This window comes from Nuphar pumila, chromosome 16, assembly GCF_984573655.1.
Source record: "Nuphar pumila chromosome 16, dmNupPumi1.hap1.1, whole genome shotgun sequence".
Lineage (NCBI taxonomy): Eukaryota > Viridiplantae > Streptophyta > Magnoliopsida > Nymphaeales > Nymphaeaceae > Nuphar > Nuphar pumila.
The window spans coordinates 19,295,463-19,321,786 of record NC_143264.1 but is presented as its reverse complement, the minus strand read 5'-3'; the positions used below and the strand labels follow the sequence as shown (position 1 = coordinate 19,321,786).

The following is a 26,324-nucleotide window of genomic DNA, read 5'->3' as shown; positions in this document are numbered from 1 at the left end:
CTTTTCATAACGCCAGGTGTGAGGAGCCCTTGAAGCTACTGATTGTTGCATTAGACGTGAATAATGAACATTAACAGTCACTTCCAAAGAAACATTATGTCAGTTTGTTATGTTGGAGTTTCCCTAAGAAACTCCATCTTCACCTACACAGCGGTCCGTCCCTAAAAGCTTGCTAATGGACAACCTTTTGCGGAGTGCAGTTTAGTCATTTTCACCTATTCGTGAAATGCCTTGTGGCCTTTATTTATTTATTTATTTATTTATTTATTTGAGAAACAAGCTCTTCGGGATGGCAGTGAACCTGGGCCCCCGCCCCGCCTTACCCCCATTTGGACCGAGGATGGAGGACATAAAATGGGGATGGACTTACGCGTTCCTTACCCTGCCCCGCCCGGTCCTTGATCCTCATTAGTAAAATAATTAAAACACCCTTTGATGGTTGGACCTCATTCTTTAGGGATGGCAATGGATGAGGGAGAAACGGAGCTCTGCCTCACCCCGTTTTTACCAGGGATGAAGGCGGGGATGGAGGTTAAAATCAAAACCGGTGCGGGAAAGAAGGCAGGCATCTCCCATACTATGACAATAAAATAAAATAAAAAGGTCGCTTGACGTGAGTAGATAAAATGACTAAACTGCCCTTCGTGAATGGTGGTCCATTAGCAGGCTCTTTGGGACAGCTGTGTAGGTGAAGATGAGGGTTTCTTAGGGAAACTCCAACATAACAAATTGATAATGTTTCTTTGGAGGTGCTTGTTCTGAGAAGTAATGTTCATTATTCACGTCTAATAGGGGTGTCAATGGGCCTAGTTTACCCAGACCCAACCCCCGATTAAAACATGGACCCGGGTATAGTTTGTGAAATTTTATACCTGACCCAAGTTCTGATTAAGACCCTCAATTTTTCAATGTAAAAATGATAAAAAAAAATGATTTTTACCGAGTTTGGTTCATGTAATTCTTATTGGGTCCGGGTGTGATTTTTCTCATAGTGGATCCGAACTTGATACATACCCAAAAAACTGGTCCAAATCTGGTTTCACCGGGATCCAAACCAAACCCGACCAGTTGACCCCCCTACGTCTAATGCATCAATCAGTAGAGACTCAAGGGCTCCTCTCACCTGGTTAGGTGGTCGGCTAGAAAGAACGTCATGTTATCGGATGTGCTATAGGTATTCCAGCTATAGCAAGATTATCTCTAGATAATCGTTATCATCATACCCAGCTTTGTATTCTCCTTTTTGGGCCATCCTTTTTTGTTAAATTGTTACGTTTGTTATTCTTGGCCTTATCACCTCATTGTGAGAGGTTCTTATATAAGCTTGTAATGGCTACAGCAAAATCATCAGAATAAAAAGCCAGTCCTGTTCTTCTCGTGGATGTAGGCCGTCAGTGACCGAACCACGTAATTTATGTGCCTTCTTGTTTGCAAACATGGTATCAGAGCCCTTTCTATCCGGGTGATCTGTGGGTTGTTCATAGGTGATCGAGACCAACGAGAGGGAGCCTCGGCAGTCTCAAGATCGATTTTCCACCATGACAGAATCACGCGTGAAGATGGTTGTTCAAGAACAGAACCCCACGCTGAAGATCACTACAGTTTCGTTGAATGGCTCCAACTATCTGAGTTGGGCCAAGTCTGCAAGCCTTTTCCTTAGCGGAAAATCAAAACTGGGCTATGTCACGGGGAAGATCAAGCAACCAGAAAGTACTGATCCAAAATTCGATGAATGGGAGTCTACCAACCATCTGGTGATGTCTTGGTTGTTAAATTCCATGGATTCAACCATTGCAGAAGGATACATGTTCCTTGATACAGCTCAAGAGATATGGGACTCGCTGCATGAAGTTTATGGAGAACAGAATAATCTAGCTCGTATTTTCTTCATTCAACAAGAAATCATCAATGCCAAAAGAGGTGAGAAGCCATTACATGTGCATATCAATGCGTTAAGGAGTCTTTGGGATGAACTTGCTATGTATCGTCCCCCTACGGCTGACGCTAACATCATGAGACAAAGGCTAGAAGAAGACAAAGTCTTCACACTTTTGGCTAGTCTTGGAGACGACTATGAGAACATCCGAAGTCAGGTACTTCTTACTGTTCCTTTACCCTCATTTAATGTGGTTTGCTCTATTATCCAAAAGGAAGAAAGCAGACGTCGGGTTATGTGTTCTGAACCCAAACCTGACAATCATAATCAAGAGAATGTCGTTTTTTCTACTGAAGTCAAAGGAATAGATAAAGGTGTTGATCACTCAGCTATGATTACCGAAAAAAAAAAACCTTTAAAGATTGGCATAGAACTCGTCAGAAGAATCATTGTACCTATTGCAAAAAACTGGGGCACGTGCGAGACAAATGTTGGGATCTCTACGGCAAACCGAATCGTGACAAGGGTACAAAATCTGATGCTGCCAATGTTGTCAGCATGGATGATCTGGCCAAGTTCTTCCAGCAGATCAGCAAAGCTCATCTTACTAGCAGCAAATCCACCACTGGAGATACTCCTACAGGTAATCACCTTGCCTTATTGTCCAGTAGAAGTGATCAAAGTTGGATCATCGATACAGGGGCCACGGACCATATAACAGGAAACTTACAACTTCTCTCTAACGTACATTTTGATTTAAAAAAGTCGGTTTTTATAGCCGATGGGACATCCATTCCTGTCCAAGGTGAGGGAACTACATCTTTTTTTCAAAATGGTAAATCGACTGCTCTGTATGTGCCAAAATTTCCCTCAAGTCTAATGTCAGTTAGTCGTATTACAAAGGATTATCAGTGTCTTGTTATTTTTTCACCTAAGGATGTAGTTTTTCAGGACATGAAGAAGAAGATGATTGGTAAAGGGGTTGAACGGGATGGTCTTTATGTGTTAGACACGGCTATGCACGGATTGATAGCTCGACAAAGCAAGGAAGAAGCCAGCAGGTTATGGCATGCTCGGTTAGGACACCCGTCTAATCCAGTTTTGATGAACTTATTTTCTGATTTACTTCCTCTTTCTCATGCTTGCGATGCTTGTGAATTTTCAAAATCATCTAAACTTCCGTTTAAAGTTTCCAACACTAGAAGTGATGATGTGTTTGATCTTGTGCACACGGATGTGTGGGGACCAGTACCAAGCGTGTCCCACGAAGGATACAAGTACTATGTTACCTTCATAGATGATAAGTCGAGAGTCACATGGATGTATTTTTTGAAGCAAAAAAATGAAGTCTCAAAAACCTTTCAAGTTTTTTATAAAATGGTTTACAGACAATATGGGCGAAAAATCAAGGTGCTTAGATCCGACAATGGGGGAGAATATGTGAACGAATCTATGAGAACCTTCATGGATGAACAAGGCATCGTTTCCCAAAACTCGTGTTCCGGCACTCCTCAGCAGAACGGTGTGGCTGAGTGAAAAAACCGTCATCTGCTTAATGTGGCTCGTGCTCTCATGTTTCATATGCACGTCCTATCTATTTTTTGGGTTGAAGCCATAAGTGTTGCTTGTTACATTATAAACAGACTCCCTAGTAGAACTCTTCAAAATACTATTCCCCTGAAGACCCTTCTCAACAAAGATATTTGTATGTCCCACATGCGTGTTTTTTGGTGCAAGGTTTTTGTTCATGTTCAAGAGAGACATAGGAGTAAATTTGAAAAGAGAGTCATCAAATGTATTTTTTGGGGATACTCCAATATAAAGAACGGTTATAAGTGTTTTAATCCTGAAAAACGTAGGATGTTTATCTCTCGAGATGTGAAGTTTTTTGAAACTGAGTCTTTCTTTAATTCTTCCATGGACATGAGCCAGGGGGAGACTGATCATTCACTCACTCTTCCCTGCTTGTCATGGTGTGATGACATCTCTTCTTCTCAAAAACCTCTACCTCAAAACTCAAGTGACTCATCTGAACCTGGAACCTCTTCAGATCAAGCTGAGATCAATGAAGCTTTCATATTGGAAGGAAGAAACCAGAATGTCAGGCGTTCTGCGAGGATCATCCGACCCCCCACCCGACTTCAAGATTATTATACCTACTTGGCCACCAATACAACTGCCCATTCCATTGAAACCTGTTTTGACCTCGATCGTCTAAACCCCTCCTATTTGTCATTCTTGGCCAAAACCTATCAACATCATGAACCGACTACCTATGAAGAGGCTCAACTTGATCCAAGGTGGAGAAAAGCTATGAACGAAGAGTTAGAGGCTCTAACCAAAAACAATACATGGGAACTTGCAAAGCTTCCAGAGGGGGAGAAAGCAGTAGGATGTCGATGGGTCTACAAGATTAAATATCACAGCGATGGAACCATTGAGAGATTCAAAGCTCGGCTCGTTGCCAAAGGGTATACTCAGGTGGAAGGAATAAACTATTCTGAAACCTTTGCTCCCGTTGCTAAAATGAGCTCCATAATAACATTGTTGTATGTTGCAGCAAATAAAAACTGGAAACTATTCCAACTGGATGTCAAAAATGCTTTTCTATATGGAGACTTGGAGGAAATTGTTTACATGAAACTACCTCCAGGATACGAGCAAAAGGAAGAAATGGTGTGCAGACTTAAAAAAGCTATTTATGGATTGAAACAATCCCCAAGAGCATGGTTTTCTAAACTAAGTGAGGCTCTCCAGGAACTGAATTTCAGAAAGTGCACTTCCAACTACTCGATGTTTGTTGCGAAAAGAAAGTCTGGTATAACTATACTGATAGTGTATGTTGATGACATTATTCTTACAGGAGACGATATTCCGTTTATGCAGGAGGTTAAAAACTTTCTCCATCGCAGGTTTGAGATCAAAGACCTTGGAAAACTACGATATTTTCTGGGAATAGAGGTTGCCCACTCCAAAGAAGGCATATTCTTATGTCAAAGAAAATATGCTTTAGATCTTCTAAAAGAAACCGGATTTCTCGGATCCAAATCAGCCGATACTCCCATGGATCCCTGTCACAAGCTGCGCACAGATGAAGGAGAAGCTCTTGATGAAATTTCAGTTTTTCAACGACTAGTTGGAAGACTTATTTATTTTACTGTTACTCGCCCAGACATTTGTTATGATGTTAATGTCATCAGTCAATTTATGCATTGCCCAAGCACCATTCACCTTGATGCTGCCCATAGAATTCTGAAATACATAAAGAGTGCTCCTGGCAAGGGAATTTTGTTGACAAGAAATGACCACTCCAAAATTCTGGGATGTGCAGATGCTGATTGGGCAGGAGACCCAAACGATAAAAAGTCTACATCAGGATATTGTGTGTTTGTTGGAGGAAATCTAGTCACTTGGAAAAGCAAAAAACAAACTATTGTGGCAAGATCAAGTGCAGAAGCTGAATACAGAGCTATGGCTCTATGCACATGTGAGTTGGTTTGGATGAAAAATTTCCTTAAGGACATTGGCATTGAAAGTAATGATCCAATGGAACTTCAGTGTGACAATCAAGCTGCTATATATATTGGTGCTAATCCCGTGTTTCACGAAAGAACGAAGCATATAGAAGTCGATTGTCACTTTGTTCGTGAAAAGATTCAACAAAAGGAGATTGTTACTACTCATGTGAGCAGCGAAGATCAAGCTGCCGATATTTTCACTAAGGCATTGGCTCGTGAAAAGCATCAAATAAATATGCGCAAGTTGGGTCTCATAGATATTAGCAGACCAACTTGAGGGGGAGTGTTATCGGATGTGCTATAGGTATTCCAGCTATAGCAAGATATCTCTAGATAATCGTTATCATCATACCCAGCTTTGTATTCTCCTTTTTGGGCCATCCTTTTTTGTTAAGTTGTTACGTTTGTTATTCTTGGCCTTATCACCTCATTGTGAGAGGTTCTTATATAAGCTTATAATGGCTACAGGAAAATCATCAGAATAAAAAGCCAGTCTTCTTCTCGTGGATGTAGGTCGTCAGTGACCGAACCACGTAATTTTTGTGCCTTCTTGTTTGCAAACACGTCATGAGTTTGAATCCTTTTGCAAAGCTGCAGTTAAGAATACTACCGCAGGGTGCAGTAAACTTTGGGGGTTTTGTCGGTGGAGACTTGCACTAGGACCAGTTCTAGGTTCACACCATTCGGATCTTCGCCAAATAGAACAGTGTTTTCCCTTGGCTTAGGCAGAACGTTTAATTATGACTATAGTTTGGACATTAGCGTGAGTGGGAAATGAATACCTACACAAGTGGGTACGGTGCTAAATGAATGCTATTGGATTTTCGGTGTTTTTTCAAAATTTAAACATTATGAATGTGTTCAGCATGATTGATTTACTAAAAATCGACACTTGGGTCATGCATTTTGGATCAAAAAAATGGTATTTGGAAACTCAAAAATTTATGAAAAATGTATGCTATTGATTTTTGAAACCTTATAAAAATGCATCAGAATCAAATACTCCAATAAGTGATTCCTATAAAAACAAGCATATAAATTACATCTGTACAGCCAGAATTTCAAAAAACACCAAATCCAATAACATGTTTTCATGCCTATTTTGTAGATTTCCATTTCCTGTGTGTGTGGTAATAGAACATCTACTATATTTATTTATAGGTAATGTTGAGAATAACCCCTTTAGGCACAGTAACTCTCTCCTTGTCGGTGGCTATTAATCGGGACCCAAGTTCCTCAACAAATCGTGATTAATTGAGAACATAATCAGTCAACATTGGCGATCAACTCTTCAGTGAATCAAAATTATTTGGCAAATTCAATAAATCATGATTAATTGTCTACATCATCACTTGCATATCAAACTTTTATATACAGTTCACATATTTTTAATAGGACTCCAATCATCAGATGGAAGCGGCTTTTGCAGGTCACCAAGTGAAGGGACGTTGCAAGTTCAAAACCCACGAGTATCTGTACGTTGAATAACTGGTAGGGGCCTGGCTAACCCCAGCTAGACTTTCGAAAAAAAATCATATTTTTATATTTTAATTGTCTAAAAGAACACCACTAATGTTAAGATACTTGAAAGTAATTTTTTTCTCAAAACAATTTTTTAATTTAGAAAACTCAAGTAAAAGCAACATTTTTAGAATCTATGATGGCAAAAATACTAGAAATTGGTAAAATTTAAAGCAAAAACATGATTTGCGGGATTCCTAAAAAAATGACTAGTTTTCAGTTTGTTATTAAAAGTTATTAAATTAATACATATTTTGATTGCTTCAATTCTATATCAGCTCTAGTATAAATCTCTGATAAACTGTAAAGAATCTCTCTCTATCGCTTTGAAAGGCAAGCTGGGGTTAGGGGTTAGGCAGACTCTTACCAGTTATACAACTATACCATTGGGTTTTGAACCTAAAATGTCCCAACACAAGGCGACGTGCACTAGCTGCTCCTACCAAACAAGCGTTGCTAGAGATGGCAGTGGACCAGGGGGAAATGGGACCCCGCCTCGCCCCGTTTGGACTGGGGATGGAGGACATGAAATGGGGATGGAGGCAGGGGTGGAGGTTAAAATCTAATCCATCCCTGTGCGGGGATGGAGGTTTGGACTTTGAGACGGGGCAGGGGTGGAGACCTTGTCCCCTGCCCCCGCCCCAGCCCCAGCCCCAGCCCCAGTCCACTGCCATCCCTAAGTGTAGCCCCCCGGTTGGTACTCTCTCTCTCTCTCTCTCTCTCTCTCTCTCTCTCTCTCTCTCTCTAAAATAGCAGTAAGTCGCTAATCACCTCTTTCGTCGACAAGTTGGCAAGCCATCAATGACAATCGGGAAGTGAGGATGGATTTGCCAATGAATTGTTATAAACTGTTACACTGCTTGTACGGTTAGAACCCAAGGTCCCTCAGTTATGATACTGCGACTTTCCCATCCGCCTGTATCATTTGATGCCCCTTCCGTCAATGTTGTGCTTCGATAATATTTTCCTAATTGAGAGCTATAAGGCTATTTTTGGAAACTGGCAGGGAGAGAGCTATGAAATCCACAAATGCTGTGGATTTGGCACTTCCAATCTACTTGTTTGAGAGCACTATCAGAATTTCGGCCAAGGATTTACCAAATCCATGTTGAACTCGTTTGGGATCTTCAACTAAAAACTATGGATTTTCCCAAACAACTTATCATAATTTAAAATTTTATATTGGTGATCGTGGATAAATGCTTAATCATTGATGGCTTACAGCAATTTGTTTTGCAACAATAAAAAATATATTGCAGATGTAAATAATTAAGCTTCAAATACGTAGTGCAACATGCAAAAGACAAAGGGGATGTGAAGTTCATGAGCAGAGTCGTGGCATAGCTGCTGGGCTTTCAACCAGAGCATGCTCCTAAGTTCGTGAGTGGAACAGTGACAAGCATTCTCAGGTGCAGCTTTGGCAGCACAGCACATTTAGATCACTGTTTCCTTGAATCTTTGTCTCTGCAATTTCAATGTTTGATTCTTTCAACTGAAAGCAAAAGAATTCCACAAGTTAGCAAGTGCAAGGTAACTATCAATAAGATAAATAACTGCAATCACCAATAAGACAAACAAATGCAGCAAGAACTTTTTATTGGATTATGATATGAAATATGCACACGAAACAGCAGGTGAGTTTTAGAAATTTAACAAGCAACTGGTATTATATTAAAATAGAAATATGCCCACAAATACGACATAAATTTGCGACATTTATCAAGCTGCTGGGTTTGCAATGATCTTGTTCTATTGAGCATTTTATCAGGCAGTTAGTGTGCAGTCAACAAGTAGATAAATAGGCGCAGCAAAAGATGAAAAAAATAACTATTTTTTGTTGTTGATCTCCCTTTCTTTTTTTTGTTACTGACATTATCATACCCAGCTATATTGCAACACAGTCAACCCCTGTTCAACAAGCTGGTTTAAACATAGAAGATGATGGTGTTGCTTATGGAACCAACTACGAACGTGTCTCGAAATTTCAGTTTAGCAACCCTTTGGTCAGTCAGCATGGCTGGAAAATCCAACCCTAATTCTATTAAAAAACATAAAGACATGATAATCCAAAAGGGGAAAAAAATCATACTAGTCCCTGGTATGGCCCCTTCAATCAACTACAGAAGTAGAAGGGGAAGCTGGACGCAGAAGCAAACCTCTGGAGCTAAGGTTTCTGTAAAAGGGGTGAGCAAAAGAGGATGGCGAGAAGGGGCTTGTGAAAAGGAATGAAAAAAAAGGGATGCCAAGCTGAGGTGGTTGTGTGGTGTGAGGAGTGTAGCTGGGAATTAACATGGCAAGTGGAGGAAACGTAGGAAGAGGAACTGGAATATCGAATGCAACTGTCGAAAGGGGAATCAGAGTGGAAGTTACAGTCTCCTGATGGTGGTCGTCGATTTGAGGAACTGGCGCCAGCAAATGCCATGTCAATTCCTATTTTTCCTGCTTTTCCCTCCGTCCCAAACAGTTGTGAGAGCTGGGGATTCCATATTTTCACTACGGCGGGCCTTCCGACGGTGTGTTTCCAAACACGCGCTAAATGAAGCTGTTGTGGAAAACAAACATGAATAAACTTTGTAAAGACTTGACTGCAGGCCCACGAAGGCTCCCCTCATCTGGTAGGGGGCGATTCACCAAAGTCACTGAATTGAAGGGACCTCATGAGTTCGAAACGAACCCACCAATGTCAATCTCCTGTTAAAAGGTCAAAGCTGGGTGTACTCCCTAGTGGGCAACGGGGACATGGAGTTTTTACAACAAAGGCCTCGGTGAGTGAGGTACTGAAGTGGTATTCCCCCAACTTCATAAAAAAAAAAAAAACTTGACTGCAGCGATTAATCGTCAATAACATTCTCAATTCCTTGTGCAAAGGGGGACGAGCGACCATGCATGACCACTTTGTCGAGGTTTGAATCCTCAAACCATTACAAGAGCAAGCAAGCCCGTTTAATCAAGCAAAAAATGCCCACAACTATGATTTTTGAAGGATCCTAACGAGGTCGCTACAACAACCCATCATTTCACATTCACAAATCTCATTAACTAATTCAAGTAATAAACATGTCAACCGTTGAATTTTGATGACAAATGTTTAAGCACTTTCATTCCCATATAATTGAAAATTATTCACTTTTAATGGAAATAGAATTACAACAAACACGTAGATTAATCGTTTGAAAATGTTTACGGGCACAACAATCATATACAAAACTGACACATGGATACTAATACTTCTTCCAATGTCCTTCACCGATGCCAAAGAACCATCACGATAGATATGAATCTCTTCATTTCTCCACAATCCTATCACACGGACATTCCACGCAGCATGTACAATATCTGTCGACATGACAAACATAATCCACCTGTACGAGACAGCTAGAAACACAAACTACTATAGACACTTAATGAGTATCTGGGATGGGCGTTTATGGAGTTTATGCATGCGAAGAGGTGACAGCTGCCAAATCCATGATTTAGTGTAAATACAATGGACAAAGGGCCTCACTTCCCATTCCAAATGCATAAATGCCCATCCCAGTGCCGAGATTCGAAACAGGACCACCAAGGTAGCTTGACCAAGATTTTACCTCGGGACCACCAAATGCATAAAAGCCCATCCCAGCGCCGAGATTCCAAACAGGTCCTTAATGTGCTTAGGCTTTTGCATATCCCATTAGTAATTGCACCCCAGCATTCCCCTTGTTTAAACTTCAATGTTCAAAAAAACCCAAAGAAAAATTTTAATATAATCATGAAGACAAGACAAATGTCCAACTCTCAAGTACCAACAAACAACTACATTTTCATGCTTCGCCAGTCTTCTGATACTCTTACATAGAAACTGGCTATAATCATTTGGCCAATTGCTCCTGTGTCTGTGTAGAGAGAGAGAGTTTTAATGGCAACAGCTTAGCAATCTCCACCTTTCTCTTTCTGGTTAGGAGGGGAAACCAGAAACAGCACAGCCTGCATACCTGAAGGCGCTGCCATCTCCATAAATCACCTTCCAATCAAATCGTCATAGGAATCCATATAACTGCAGAGATAATTCATGAAAATATTTCATCCTATTCAACCCTCTTGAACCGGTGCAGAAGTTTTCAGATCGTAACTTTAACTAAATGATAGGAAGAGGAATTGAGCCGAAGATCCCTTGATTAAAATCGTGCAACCGATCATCTAGCCATCACAGCAAGCTCATCTTTTTTCCACCATCTCAACGAGGGAGACAGAAGCTTTAAACATAAAACACCATAAAACCAAACATGACCTGAAATTTTCCAGTGGTAGAACACCAGACCAAATTTAAGCCTAGTCTAAGCTAATAGCAGATCAGGCTTGATTGGTACTATAAGATCTCCTCATTTGCAGTTTTAGTAAAAGTGATTGCTTACACGGCATCCTTGACAAAGGATGTAGAACAGTTTAATCATGTCAGGTGGTCCATTCAAACATGTATCACTTCATGAAAACCTTTTAGGAGGTACAGAAAAAAATCCCCTGCATGCTTCTTTACCCTTATAGCTGTCATTTACATCGCTTCTACTGCCACTCCACCAATTACTCAACTGGATCACCGATAACTACAAGCACAGTGCACACTACAGATAAGCAATCTATAGTCAAGGCCTTTTGAAATTATCTGCATTAAGATATTTTACTGAAATGAACTGTCATAGGAAACAAGACAAGCTTAGCACTCATCCACAAAATCTATCCATAATTTCATGGATAAAAACAAGTGTGCAGGATTCTTAGCCCCTTGCTGTTAACTGTCCACTACAAAGAAAATTGAAGCAAACCACTTATAGTTTCACCTAAATTCTGAAGTACAACTGGGGCAAGTCAAGATCCAACCTATTAGGAATCATATTATGCATGTGATCAGAAGCTGGGAAAAGGACCAAAGAGTTAGGAGAGCTCATCAAGAGGCGAAAGAAGGATCGCCATGCCTGATGCTCCCATTTCCACTATTGGTATATATACCTAAGTTCACTTGACACTCTACTCTAAATCTTGATCTTCCTATACTCATCCAAAACAGAAAAGAACATTAGGAATCATATTATGCATATGATCAGCCAAACCTTGTGTGGGCACACTCTTCTCAGGAACGAATCAGGTTGTCCAGAGCTTATGTTATATTTCTAGTGAACTAGCCATACAGACCACTTCAGAACCTGGGGAAAGGACCAAAGATTCAAGAGAGCTCACCAAGAGGCGAAAGAAGGATCGCCATGCTTGATGCTCCCATATCCACTATTGGTGTATATACCTAAGTTCACTTGACACTCCAAATCTTGATCTTCTTATAATCATGCAAAAAAGAAAAGAATATTACTCATCTAAAATATCATTATCTTCCAAGAATCTTAAGGAAAGGAAAGAATCTTACAAGGTTTTTATAGCCAGATATGACTACTTATTTCCAACTGTACTGTAATCTATTAATAACCCTAAGTAGAAGGATGCAATGATACATAAGACCCTGGACAAGAAAACTTGGAGACAAACATCTAATCCTATGTGAAGCAGAACATAAAGCAAGGTTGCCATTGGGATCAACATACTGCAGTGACAGAATTATGGAGAAACTTTTGAACCAAAGATGAACTCTAATGCAGGTATATGACAAGAAAAGAGAACTTGGAAAACAAACTTCTAATCCTAGGTGAAGAAGAACATAAAGCAAGGTTGCCATTGGGATGAACGTACTCCAGTGATAGAGAACTATGGAGAAACTCTTGAACCAAAAATGAACTCTGATGCAGTATTATTTCTCCTTTCTGCACACAATCCAGATACTTTATGACCACCTCAGCACCGTCCGATAGGCAACAGGATAATTCTTATGAGCAATCTATCATACAAGTACAGTCTTACCATAAGACTTATCATCAGCTTGCCAGAAAAAGAGTAGCATGGTTGGGAAAAGCTTTAGGATCACTATGAACAAGAAAGAGAGTATCTAATATTCTAATTGCAAGGAATATTTAGAAATTCATAAGAAACCAGGACAAACACTTAACACGCCCCTTTCCATATAAACACTTTTGCAGAAATATAGACCTAGGTGGGAACCATTTGACAGAATAATTAAAAAAACAAAAAACTAAATGAGCCATTGAATTATTTAAAAAAATAAGTATACATTTATACCCTTTTAAATCAAATTAAAGAACAATAAAAGCACTAGAATATGAATTAGAGAGAGAGAGAAGCTGATTAATAAAAGCATGTAACAATACATTGGGAAATTGAGAAGCCCCAAAAACCTGGTGTAAATATGAATTAGACCCCAAGTATATGTGTCTGTAATGGGGAGACATGGAGAAAAAGAATTTTCATAAGACTGACAGCGCTGTAGAAATGGGTAATATATATATATATGGTAATATACCCGATCCCATCCCTGCCCGACCAATACCCAATGGGATTTTTTTCAAAAATCCAACTTTACGGATGTGTTCTGCATGATCGATTCACTAGAAATCGACTCTTGGATCATGCATTTTGGATGAAAAAAATGGTTTTTGGAGCCTCGAAAGTTTTAAAATATTGTAGACCGTTGATTTTGGAACCTTATAAAAACCTATCCACCCATCGGAATCAAATGATCCAAGACCCAATTCCTATGAAAACAAGCACGTAGAACACATCCGTAAGGTTAGAATTTCGAAAAAACACCAACATTTTTGAAAAAAAAACCATCTGGTACGGGTCAGGCATGGATGGAGTCGGATAGATTCTCATTTTCATATATATATATATATATATATGGGAAGGGGGAGGTGCAACATCTATAACCAATGATGATCAGATGGCTCTCCTTTTCATGTTCAAGTGTTGGGGAGGTGCAACATCTATAACCAATGATGATCAGATGGCTCTCCTTTTCTGATGTTCAAGTGTTTCATCGATCGGACCTTATATATTTGTCATTTATAATGTATTTTAATAGAAATATGCTTTGCATGAAGATTTTGCAACATTTAGACATGTTTTTCAAAACGTGAAAAAATAGATGGCTCAATTTTACAATACAAAGTATGGACCGCCGTTGAAAAATAGCGATTAAAAGGTGCATCTAAATATCGAAAATTCGTAATCTAAAATATGTTGCTTACTAAATAGATGATAAAATGCAATATATAGAGCCTTATCGATAAAAAACTCAATAATTATAAAAAGAATGTCGTCTGATTATCATTGGTTATAGATGCTGCACCCTCCTTTGGTTGCACAGTCCCCCTTCACTATATATATATATATATTCACCTATATCGTTCAAGGTAATTTTCAAAAGCTGGTTTGTCTTGGGAAATTCTTGAGAGTCTAAAAATATTGAAAAAATATATATAACAAGAAAATAATAGTCTTGCATGGTTTTTCTTGCAAAAATATAAAGAAACAAGTTTTAAAAGGTTGTAAAATATAAAAGAAACAAAAAATCTGAAAATGTTTGCTTAAAATATAAAAATTGAGTACAAACCAAAAAATATCATGATATCACGATATTTTGAGTATTGTCAATATTTTGAAAATATCACAATATATTGTCGATAATATCAACTGACTTGATATCACCGATATTTTCGAAATATCAGCGATATAGGTGACATATAGACACAGATATCGGCGATATTTTCAAAGTATCATGATATTACCGCTGTAAATTCAGCAAACGATAATATAGGTAAAATATCATGATATTTTGAAAATATGGCCAATTTGATAGCATTGCGATATTATCACGAGAATATCATGATATTATCAATTAGTTTTACTGTTTTTATTTATTTTTTACATTTTAAATATGTTTTTCTTCTTTCTTATACATTTTTTACTTATTTTTATTATTTATGTATTTTATGTCTAAACATGATATTTTCTTACTTAGTTTTGTTACTTTTTATATTTTTTAAGCCCCGAGATTTATCACCACCACCATACCTATAATATCGTGAGAAATAGCCTTGCCAAGATATAGCTGATACTGATATTTGTGACTAGGGATGGCAGTGGACCGGGGGAAAGCGGGGGCCCGCCTCGCCCCGTTTGGACCGGGGATGGAGGGCATGAAACGGGGATGGAGGCAGGGATGAAGGTTAAAATTCATCCCCGTGCGGGGATGGAGGCGGGGATGGACTGGCACATTCCCCCGCCCCGCCCCATCCCCGCCCCGGCCCCGGCCCATCTCCGCCCCCACCCCTTTATATTTTCTCTTACTGTTTACTAACCCTAAGTTCCTAACCCTGGAGTCAGGCTGTCGCCTCTTTCCCTTCCCCATTTGCATTATCGTTGGAGTGGGGCCGTCGCCGACCACCGCTGGCCGACACTGACCACCGTTGGCCGACGCCAACCACTATCGGCCGACATCATCTCTCCCTCCTTCCATCTCTGTCGCTGCCTTGTGCCACTGTCGTGAGCCTCCTCTGTGGTGCCATCTCCTCCCTCTTTTCTTTTTCCTTTCCCCGTCTGTGGCCTCGCATGGTCGGAGCAGCGTCGGAGTCGACCCCTCTCCTCACCTTCTTCTCTTTCCCTTTCGTCCGAACGTCGGCCATTGTCGACGCCCCTCCTCTTCCCATCTTCCGCACCTTCTTTTTCTTCTTCCCCTTCTTTCTTCTTCTTCCCATCTTCCTCACCTTCCCTTTCTTCTTCACCTTCTTTTTCTTGAACCTAAGAACTACAACCAATGAAGATTAAACTCATTTTCAACATTGTACATTTCAACTTTGAGGGAATATGTTGTTGATGGACTGTTGATACTGCCTTCAGTTAATGATTACGAAGGAACTATCATACAGGTTTGTTTTCATTTTCTTTTAAAATAATGATGATAACCATTGGTGGTATTCTGGCACATTGGTGGCTAATTTGGTTGAGCAACATCAAATGGTTTAATTTCCAGCAATTCCTAAATTGAACATAGATAGGCAGATCTCAAGTTACAGTGCCATATTGATAACCATTTTCACTCAAGTCATTTAAAGTTTGCTTGTTATTACTTATCAATGGACTGACTTTTTCGGATTTAAGTCCAATAGTAACAAAATATGGTGAAGGGTGCTAAACATGGGACCCTGGTATGTATTCAAATGGATCAGCATGAAAGAAGGCATCACTGCTCCTGTAGTACAAAAGCCTAGCTTCACCTGTGTACATGAGTGATACAATTGAAGAACAAAATTGTGCACTGCATGCAAGAAGAATCCTATCAGATACTATAAAACTTGTTCTCTAATTTTAGGTCGAATGAACATTTGGAATGAATGTCTTCATAAGAAACCTTTCGTGAATTGTGAACATGGAATGTTTTCAAGTTATTGATTTCATGTGTTTCCTAAGTCCTTTGTCCCATATTGGTGCCCTTTTATTTTCCAACACTAATATTAGTTACTTGTGCTCCATTGAACCAAATATAAAAAAATAATCAAGTGTAGAATTGTTCTTTTGTGATTCTCTTCAGAAAAAGACTGGACCCACATCACAAGTTGAACTATTACAAAATTCCAGTTTTGACCTCCCTAGGCTTTTCTGAGTAATGATATTGTACTTCATTATCTTTCATATTTGGTTATATATAGGTCAAGCATGAGATTTTATGGTCTGAACATTTGAGTGAGTTGCTTCTCTGGTATTAGCCATTTATATTTTTGTAGCCTTCTCTTTGATATTTTGTTGTACATATTTCATTTTTTTTCCTTTGACTACAAGTGGATTGCACAATCTTTGGACTTCAATAAGGAGTGTGAAGCTAGTGTTTTTGAGGCAACCATAAGGTTGCATTATAAGGTTTAATTTTCTAGTTCAATTAATTTTTGGATATCCAAAGTGTAGAGTTTTTATGTTGTGCTGAAATGTCATTACTAGGCATTGTAGATCTGATTCTCATTTGTTTAGTGTCTTATGTTTTCAACACCACCGGATTTCAGAGTTGTTGGTGGACTTTTAAGCACATATAACCTATCGGGCAACAAGATATTTCTTCAAAAAGCCAAAGACATTGCCGATAGGTTGCTTCCTGCTTGGAATACTCTTTCAGGAATTCCTTATAACCGGATTAATTTTGCAAGGAGACATGCATATAATTCAATGCCATATTGATGTCTAACAGTGCCATATCGGTTTATCAAATTAGTATTTTCTTTTCCATATTGGTCATATTTGTTCAACTTGTTATTGTTTCTGTTTGTTTCATGCATTTCAATTTTGGTTGGTTTCGGTTGGTTTAAGTTGTTTCTGTTTCTGTATGAAATTTTAATTGTGGAGAAATTAATTAAAGTTCATATCTGATAAGCAGTCTGGAAATTTGTTGATAGTCCTTTTTTTGTGAATGTTTTGTAGATCTATAAGTTGGTGGCCAGTAATTTGATATGGAAGAGGAAAAACCAATAACCAATAAATTAAGTTCTCAACCTTCCAGTTCACATAGTATGTCTCAAGCTCTGGTTACACCAGTTGATAGCAACCATGTTTCAATGGAAGATAATGAAGATCAATCAACTGATTCAGGTAGATTTGCACTTGAACAGACAAGTAGGCATAAATCAGTTGTATGGAAACATTTCACTAGGAAAAGGATTGGTAGAAAGGATAAGTCAGAGCACAATCATTGTCATAAATGTCTTGAAGCAATAGATTTTGGCTACAAACAAAGCTACAGTGAATGCCGAAAAAACAATAGAGAATTGGCAATTTGTTCAAGATGCTGGAAGAAGGGATCTTGCTATGATGATTATTCTACATGAATATCCTCTTAGTATGGTTGATCATTATGGATTTAGAAAATATTCTAATACTCTTCAACCCTTGTTCAAAATTATTACTCGAAACACTCTAAAGAAATATATTCACAAAATTTATAATGTGGAATGAGACAAGACAATAAAGTTATTGGAAAAAACTAAGAGTAGAGTTTTCATCACTACAGACATGTGGACATCTTCCAATCAAAAGAAAGGATACATGGCTATCACTACACACTTCATTGATAATTCTTGGAGATTGCAAAGTCGAATCATAAGGTACTTGTCAAATGTCAATCATTTTTTTTCAACTCTTACTAACATGTTTTTTCAATATCAAGATTTAATCACCTTCATTAAATTATGTTCAAGTTTTTATATGTACCTTATCGACATACCAAAGAAGTTCTTGCTAAGTGTTTGATGGATTGTTTGTTCGAGTGGAACCTTGATAGAAAGTTGATAAGTTTGACGATGGATAATTGCACCACTAATGATGCAGTTGTAGATATTTTATTGGATAAACTTTCATTTGGTTCATTAATATTACATGAACGGTTGTTTCATATGCGTTGTTGTGCCCATATTTTCAACTTGATTGTCCAAGATGGTTTGACTGTGATTGGGGAAAGAATTGAAAGAATTCGTGATAGTGTTGCTTATTGGACATCATCTAACATGAGAATACAAAGATTTGAAGAGTCTGCTCATCAAATGCATATTTCAATTACCAAAAAACTTGCTCTTGATGTTAAAACTCGATGGAACTCAACTTTTATCATGCTTCAAACTGCTTTGCTTTATAAAGATGTTTTTACTCGTTTGACATATCGAGATCCCCACTACAAGCGTTGTCCGACAGAAGAGGATTGGGAGGTGGTACAAGATAATTGTGAGAAATTAGAGTTATTTCATCGTTCAATAGAATTATTTTCAGATACAAAGTATCCTACAACAAATGCCTACTTTCCAACTATTTGTGGGATTAGAGTTGAGATGACTAAGTGGCTAATTGATCCAAAAGATGTGGTGAAAAACATGGCGCTTAGAATGCTAGAAAAATTTAATAAGTATTGGAGTGTGATCCATGGTATTATAGGAGTGGCCACTATTTTAGATCCAAGATACAAGTAGAGCATGTTGGAATATTATTACAAGAAGATTTATGGAGACAATGAGACTTTAAATGAAATTATGAGGATTAAGAATCTTTGTTTGGAGTTGATTAGTGAATATGAAAAACAAGAAAACAACTCCAATGAACGTGAACTTTTTCCTCCTCCTCCTCAATCAAGTATTGGATCCAAATGTCCACTAATTGATGATCTTTCTGACTTTGATAAGTTTATACAATCTAAAGATATTGAAAAAGCATGTGGGAGATCAGAATTGGAACATTACTTAGAAGATGGGATGATGCCAAGAACACAAGATTTTGATATACTATCATTTTGGAAGTCAAGTGGTCCCAAGTATCCTCTTCTACAAATGATTGCAAGGGATATATTTGCTATTCCTGTCTCCTCAGTTGCTTCAGAGTCTGCTTTTAGTACAGGCGGAAGGGTGATCAGTCCACATCGTAGTAGACTTCTTCCAACTACAGTAGAGGCTTTGATGTGCTCTCAAAATTGGTTGCGGGCTGAAGCACGAGGTAATGAAAGTTCATTTTTTTATAATTAGTGAATGCTTATGTTATAATGTATAACTAATGCATTATTTTTTTATTTATAGGTTCATCATCATCGAAGGATCCACAATGTTACACATTCTTAGAAGATATGGATGTGGTAAATTTTATTCTTTTACCTACTTCTTTTATCTGCTACTATTACTTGTTAACGAAATCTATTTTGTTTGGTTCATAGGAAAGTGAAGTAGAAGATACAAATGCTATCAATGTTGATGATATTTAGAGTTTAATGAGCTAATGGTAATTCTTTGATGTTCAACAAAATCACTTAATGTTGTATTGCAGCTAATGATATGGTGCATTTGACTATTCCATAGGTCTTGGTTGTAAGAAATGACTTGAAGATGGGGAAAGGGAAGATTGTTGCTCAATGCAGGTAATGTAATACTTGATCACACTCGTTCATGTAATTCTGTTGCAATATTCTAATAAATTGAAAATATATTTATTACAAGAATCATTCTATCTACTGTTATATTCAAGAATCACATTTATATTCATCAAACTTTCTCACTTATATTCATAAATATGGGAACATTTTCAAACATTCATAAAATTATTTTTGACATAGCTTTCCAAGATTGTTTGGATATCTTCTAAGAACTCTGAAAATATCCACACCACAAGCTTTGCTACCATTATTCAAACCCTGACTGACTAGGCATAATTGCACATGATCACAATAGGATACCTCCAACATATCATGCTCACATGACATTGGCATTATCAAGCACAAAACCTCTCTGCAGTCTCTGCTAAAGCCTCTTGGGCATGAAATTCTCAAATAACTTCAAAAGTTACACCAATCATGTTTTACAGTAGATAATGAAGATTAGGATATACATTTAGTCTCAGATACTAACTTAGAATATATGGTTTGCTTTTTATTCTATTGACATTTTTTATAATAAATTAACCCACATGTAACATTTATGACAACCCTATAACTCTGCCCTGTAATGGGGTTGATTCACATACTATAGGAATTTATTTTTCACTAAGCAATTTGATTTATCAAGATTCAAAAGTATTGATTCAATAAATTTCTAATGCTAGATTAGCAAAAGGCAATCCATTTTAGAAGGCTGTATAGTTTATATCTATTCCTGCTTATTATGTCATACTTGGAGCCATGGTCTCAACTTTTTCAATGAGGGTTCACTATTTTCTTTTCACTCGTTCAAGCTGTCCAAACAATTTCTATATAGGTTTTTGTTTTTTCTTTCTTTCTTTCAGTTTGAATGAGAGGAAGACACTATGGTTGGAACAAATACATTGCTAGTGCAATTTATTTGGTCTATTTTCTTTCTTGTTGACTTTATTAATCTGCTTTCATTTAAACAAGTTACAAAATGGCTTCATTGTGCATTATGAATATCTTGGGCATGACAAAATGGCACTTGCAGCATCTGTAGAACATGCTAGGCTTGCTTTACTTGTATGCTGATTCACATCCAGCTCATCCCGAGATTTCATGGATGACTCAATGTTTCTCATCATGTAATCTAAAATAACTTTCACTGATGATATGATTGGGTAGGATTGAGTCAGCATCTAGACGAGTTTGGTCCTTGTGGTCATAGTTAGAATTAGCATAAATACATCCAAAGGCCTCTATGGCGCCCCGCCCCGGTCCGGTCCACTGCCATCCCTATTTGTGACTATGATTATATATATATATATATATATATATAGAGAGAGAGAGAGAGAGAGAGAGAAAAAGCAGCTATAAGAACAAAAGCTGCAAATGGGGGTGACTCAATTGAATCAATTAGATCATGAGTGACCAGTTAACAGACAGAACTATTTCCAACTGGTCTGGCATATTCACGTCAAGGCCCTTGAGTTGCAATAATTAACTTTCAAGTCGCAAAAAGCTAGTGAGAAGACTCAGTCTTCGGTAGCCATTCTCGGTACAACATAGTTCAAGTTTCCAGCTGCATTAATGTCTTGCCCTTATCTGAGCACCTAATCAACTTTCATGTTAATTTGAGCCACTTGTTCAAAACTACATCTATAAGACTACTAGCAACGTCTAAAAACATTAGCAGAAGATAATCAGCAACTTTCAGAATAAAAGTCATGCTAGTTATTGAAACCGTATGTACTTTCCCTTAGAATGAGAAGAAGTGAATCTCAAATTTTCCCATAAATTTGTGATTCAAGATATTATTATTCTAAGCCAACAAAAATCCAGTTGAATAATGATCAGAAATATCCAACTTTTGGAATCAAAGTTGTGAACATAAGCATAATTCCTAAAAAGAACTGTCACTAAACTGGATGTCTTGATCAAATAGTTCATACTGCCATGCACTTCATTTTAACTTTTAATGGTTAGAAATACTCCACAAAAAATTTTACAACATATACAGCAAGCATGCTAGTTTAAAATACATATAAAATCAAACTACCTACTAAAGCCATGCACTATTTTAAATTGCTCCTATATTAAAAGCTGGGCCCATGGAACCCCTTCTAGAAAAAAAATCAACAGATGATAAGCAGAACACAGTAAGTTTTTTTGTGCTTTCATATTTTTTTTCCATTGATGAATTTACATTACCCAGGAGCAATATGACTCTATCTCTATAGAACATCTATAGAATTAATGTACTGCGGAGTGATTTAACTATATGGACCGCCCTCTCTCTCTCATACATTTCTACATTGCTTATTCCTATCTCGTTTCTCTTAATTTGGGAGAGTTCTATATGCAAAGGGAAATTTTTAAAATTTTAATTCAGAGATACTTTGAGAGCAGGACATTATATATTTCTATATCACTTATTTTCTCTTACTTTGGGAGAGTTGGACTCTAGAGGATATACAACAACTACGCCTTCATCCCAAAACAATTGGAGTCGGCGATATGAACCAAAAAAGAAAATCATTCTGGGTCTTCCACATGAATCCTTCTCCTCCAATCATTTCTATCCAATGCCATGTCCTCGGTGAGGTTCAAAGCATTCATATCATTTCCTATCATCTCCATCCAAGTCTTCCTAGGCCTACCCCGACCTCTTTTAACTAATATATTTTCCCATTTCTCCATCCTTCTAACTGGAGCATCATTAGGCCTTCGCCGAATATCTCCAAACCACCGTAAATGATTCGCTCTCATCTTATTTTCAATGGGTGCACCGCCTACCTTCTTACGTATCTCCTCGTTTTGAATCTTATCTTTTATTGTATTTCCACACATCCATCTAAACATACCCATCTCAGCTACACTCATTTTTTGAATATGATGTCTCTTGGCAGTCCAACATTCTGTATCATATAGTAAAGCGGGCCTAATAGTCGTCCTATAAAATTTTTCCTTCAACCGCAATGGCATTTTACGATCGCACAACACTCCAGTTGCAGTTTTCTATTTCATCCACCCAACCTTTATCCTATGATTTACATCTCCAACAATTTCTCCATACTTTTGAATGATAGATCCCAAATATTTGAAACAATCATCCACCGGTATTTCTTGCTCACCAAGCTTCACTACACTCCCATCACTACTTCGTTGCTTACTAAACCGACAGTCCATATATTTTGTCTTACTCAACTTAAAACCTCTTGCTTCCAATGTCTGTCTCCATAATTCTAACTTAGCATTAACCCCAGCTCTAGACTCATCAATCAAAACAATATCATCAACAAACAACATACACCACGGCACACTTTCTTGAATTGATCTCATAAGCTCATCCATCACTATAGCAAATAGGAAAGGGCTTAAAGCATATCCTTGATGTAACCCAACCGTTATAGGAAAATTGGTTGTCACCCCTCCAGAGGATATGCAACGGGAAATCTTTTATTTTTTAACCAGGAGATATTTTGAGAGAGGGATGTCTTTCAGTAAAAGAAATCAAAGTTATCCTTTACATTAAACCTTTGCCTTCTGTTTTATACTTTTGCATACATATTAATTTGAGAAGAACTAGCAGTTGGACAACTATAGGTTTTCTGCATGGGTGAAAAAACAATGTCAAGAGCATTGTCTGTGCTTCGTTCATCATAAGATATATATCATTTTTAGTAGCAAATGCAGACTGCTTTAGCATTTGTGTGGACATGCACATGGAATGGCAACATGGCCTGAATACTCTAGATCATAAAAGCCAACATCTAATTGAGGATAGTGATGGAATATTAAAAGAACCCAACAATTGTTTTTGATACTATCCACTTCTGTACTAACTCAGAAAGAAGGCAACACTATATCCATTATTACTCGTCCCACAACATTCTGAAGGCAGCCTTCTCTCTGAAAACACTGATTCCTTTCCTTTTTGCAGCAGAAGATGAGAACTAGACAAACAGAATAAAGTCTAGCAACGTAGACACATTTCACCTAGTGAATAAAATAAAATCTACAAAGATGTTTAAAATGGAAGAGCTGAAGCAAAGAATTAGAAGTGCATGACTCATGGAGAGACCAAATAAGATCATCTAAAAGTTCTCTTTATAAAGAATTGATTGTTCAAAGGGCTGATTTCCATAAGAACAGACCGTTGCATACCTTACAGTGAACTTGCACCAAGGTGAAACACAATAACATCTGTCAGCAACCTCACTGATTTTCAATCACCACAAGGTATGATCTTATCCTAGACCAAGCATAATTTCCCTCGTTGCAACCTGACACAAGTCATTATCATGGTATAACACAACACATTGAGTAACCCCAAAGCCTATCTATTACTACATTTACAAGAAAAAGTCCAGCCTGTTAATCATCAGGGGGGTTACAACTGAGCAAGTTCTTGTGGGTTTTCTATTGCTTCCCTCAGTATTTGTTCTGCTCTCCTCTTCTTTTCGTCTTTCTCCTCATCCCTTGAGAACCAAGAAGCATTCTTCCCTGAGTTCCGTAAGTTCCTAATGCTCATTTCCTGCGACGAGACTGAGACATTCTTTGGGGACCCCAACCTGAAATTTACAGCTGCACGATTACTGGGAAGAACCTGTGCATTTGTCTCACAACATTGTGTTCCCTCATTAATGGACATCCCAAATCCATTCTTTGCTACTTCAATAGCAGGGACAAAAGTCTCAACCACTGAAGGAAGACTCCGTTGGTTCTCAATATGAGGTTTGCTAGAAAGGCCAGGAGGAAGAGTAACACGAGACACCTCCATCCCTCCATACGGAAGAGGTGGAACGAGAAAGGGGTTTTCAATCTGCCTCTCATCTTTCAATTTTTTAGTATGCCTAAAATCCTCATCCAATAAATTAAGTGTTGTTGTTGTTGTTCCATTACACATCAACCTCTGCTGTAAATTCACAAGTGACATCTCCGCCTTCCTCCGTTGTTTTGCCTGTTCAAGCTTATCTGTCCTTGGGTCTGTTGTCCTCTCATTCCAAACAGGCGTATTTTTATAGGTGTGAGGATCAGGAAAAGCAGGCAACCAAGATGGAATATGCGCCCCAGGTGGTGTCTCTCCGATTCTCAAAAAACTTGGGACCAACCTGCAACTTCTAATAATGGGAAAGTGTGGAACTGCACGAGCGAATGGAATCTCCTTGGTCAAGCTTGTGTACTGCATAATCTCACGGATGACATCAGACCTCGAAAGAGAGCGATGGCTGCTATCAGCTGCACCAGAAAAACTAACCGTACAACTGAGCTCCTCAAGAGCCTTGATGACGTCAAACATGTTGGGCTCGGTCCTTCCAGCTGAATTGGTGTGGAAGCGAGCAGATCTTCCTAGATCATGTATGTATCTGATTGCAATATCTGCTAGGGCCTCGAGTGCTGATTGCCGGAATGCCTCATAACCTTCACTCTCGCATATCTGTGCTACACTAATCTGAGCAACAGCACGGGCAAAATCCCCTCCACCACTAGTGCAGGCGCCACTGGCTCCCCCGTCTAGCTCTGTAACTCTTCCACTCTCCCCACCGCCATCGGTCATATTCAATGTCTCATATCATTTCTGCAGCATCGAGTCCGGGTAAAGGAAATGAGGAGAACTTTCAAATGCCTCCTCGGAGCTTCCAATAGAAAAGCCCCATTTTTACTATGCATAGTTGGGTTCCCAGTCTAAACCCCGATAAACTGAACCAAAAGATTTGCATTTTCAAGAATTTCAAAAAGAGGAATCATGACACTCAAAACATCTCAAGGAAACGATGCTACAAATAATAGAAGACAAAAACCATGTCTTCTCCAGAAACTTCCAAGAAACGATCCCCTTGGAGCAAATCCCAGGGCCTACGGATCAATTAGAAGGAAACCCCCCACAAATTCCCCAAATTTCTTAGGGTTTCGGAACGAAATAATCCCCCCTTCCGAGAATCCATCGCATTTAACAACAAAACCACAGAAACGATCGTACTCCAAGGATCCGGCTAGGGTTCCCATGGAAATCAAGAAACCCTAGACTACTTTCGCATGCGAAGGGGAGAATCGACGATAAAAGAACGGCAGCGGCGGGGAGAATCAACACTTACCGTCGATCCAACCGCAGGGTTCTCCGATACGGATTCTCGAGAATCGGTGGTGCGGATGCGTGGGATTTGCGGATCGCCTAAAACCCTAGCAAAACCCTAGGCCGAAGGGGCGCGGACGAGCTCGGAAGAACCGGTCGGGGTCCCCTTGATGGGCTATTTATAAACGGAGGTGGCAATGGATCGGACTTAAGTGAATCTGGATCCGAATCAGATCGGGAGCACTATCGCCATAATTTTGTTATAGACACGAGTCCACCAGGAATGAATCTAAATCCCATACAGAATAAATAAATAAATCAGCACTTACTCGACCGAAGCAGGTTATATGTTCCCCCCAGAACACACAGGTGCGTGTTCTCGGGTCTGAATGAGCGCCACGTATGTAATCACGTGGGGCTTGTTTTCCCGTGTGTGTCGGCATCACTTAGCATCAGAGTCTGGTGCGTTTGCAAAGACTTAAGTACCCTTTCTCACCATTAGTGTCATAAAACGATGTTTCAAGAAAATAACAAAAATGT

At 38.6% G+C, this 26,324-nt stretch overlaps 1 pseudogene across 1 annotated transcript; it reads right to left on the bottom strand.

The window, feature by feature from the left end:
• Window positions 1-8,110: 8,110 nt before the first annotated feature.
• On the bottom strand, window positions 8,111-25,799 carry LOC149813052 (transcription initiation factor TFIID subunit 8 pseudogene; annotated as a pseudogene). Its single transcript, XR_016428258.1, has 2 exons — window positions 23,876-25,799; window positions 8,111-8,407 (listed from the first exon to the last, which is right to left on the bottom strand). The product of XR_016428258.1 is annotated as a transcription initiation factor TFIID subunit 8 pseudogene (transcript).
• Between the last annotated feature and the right edge of the window lie 525 nt (window positions 25,800-26,324).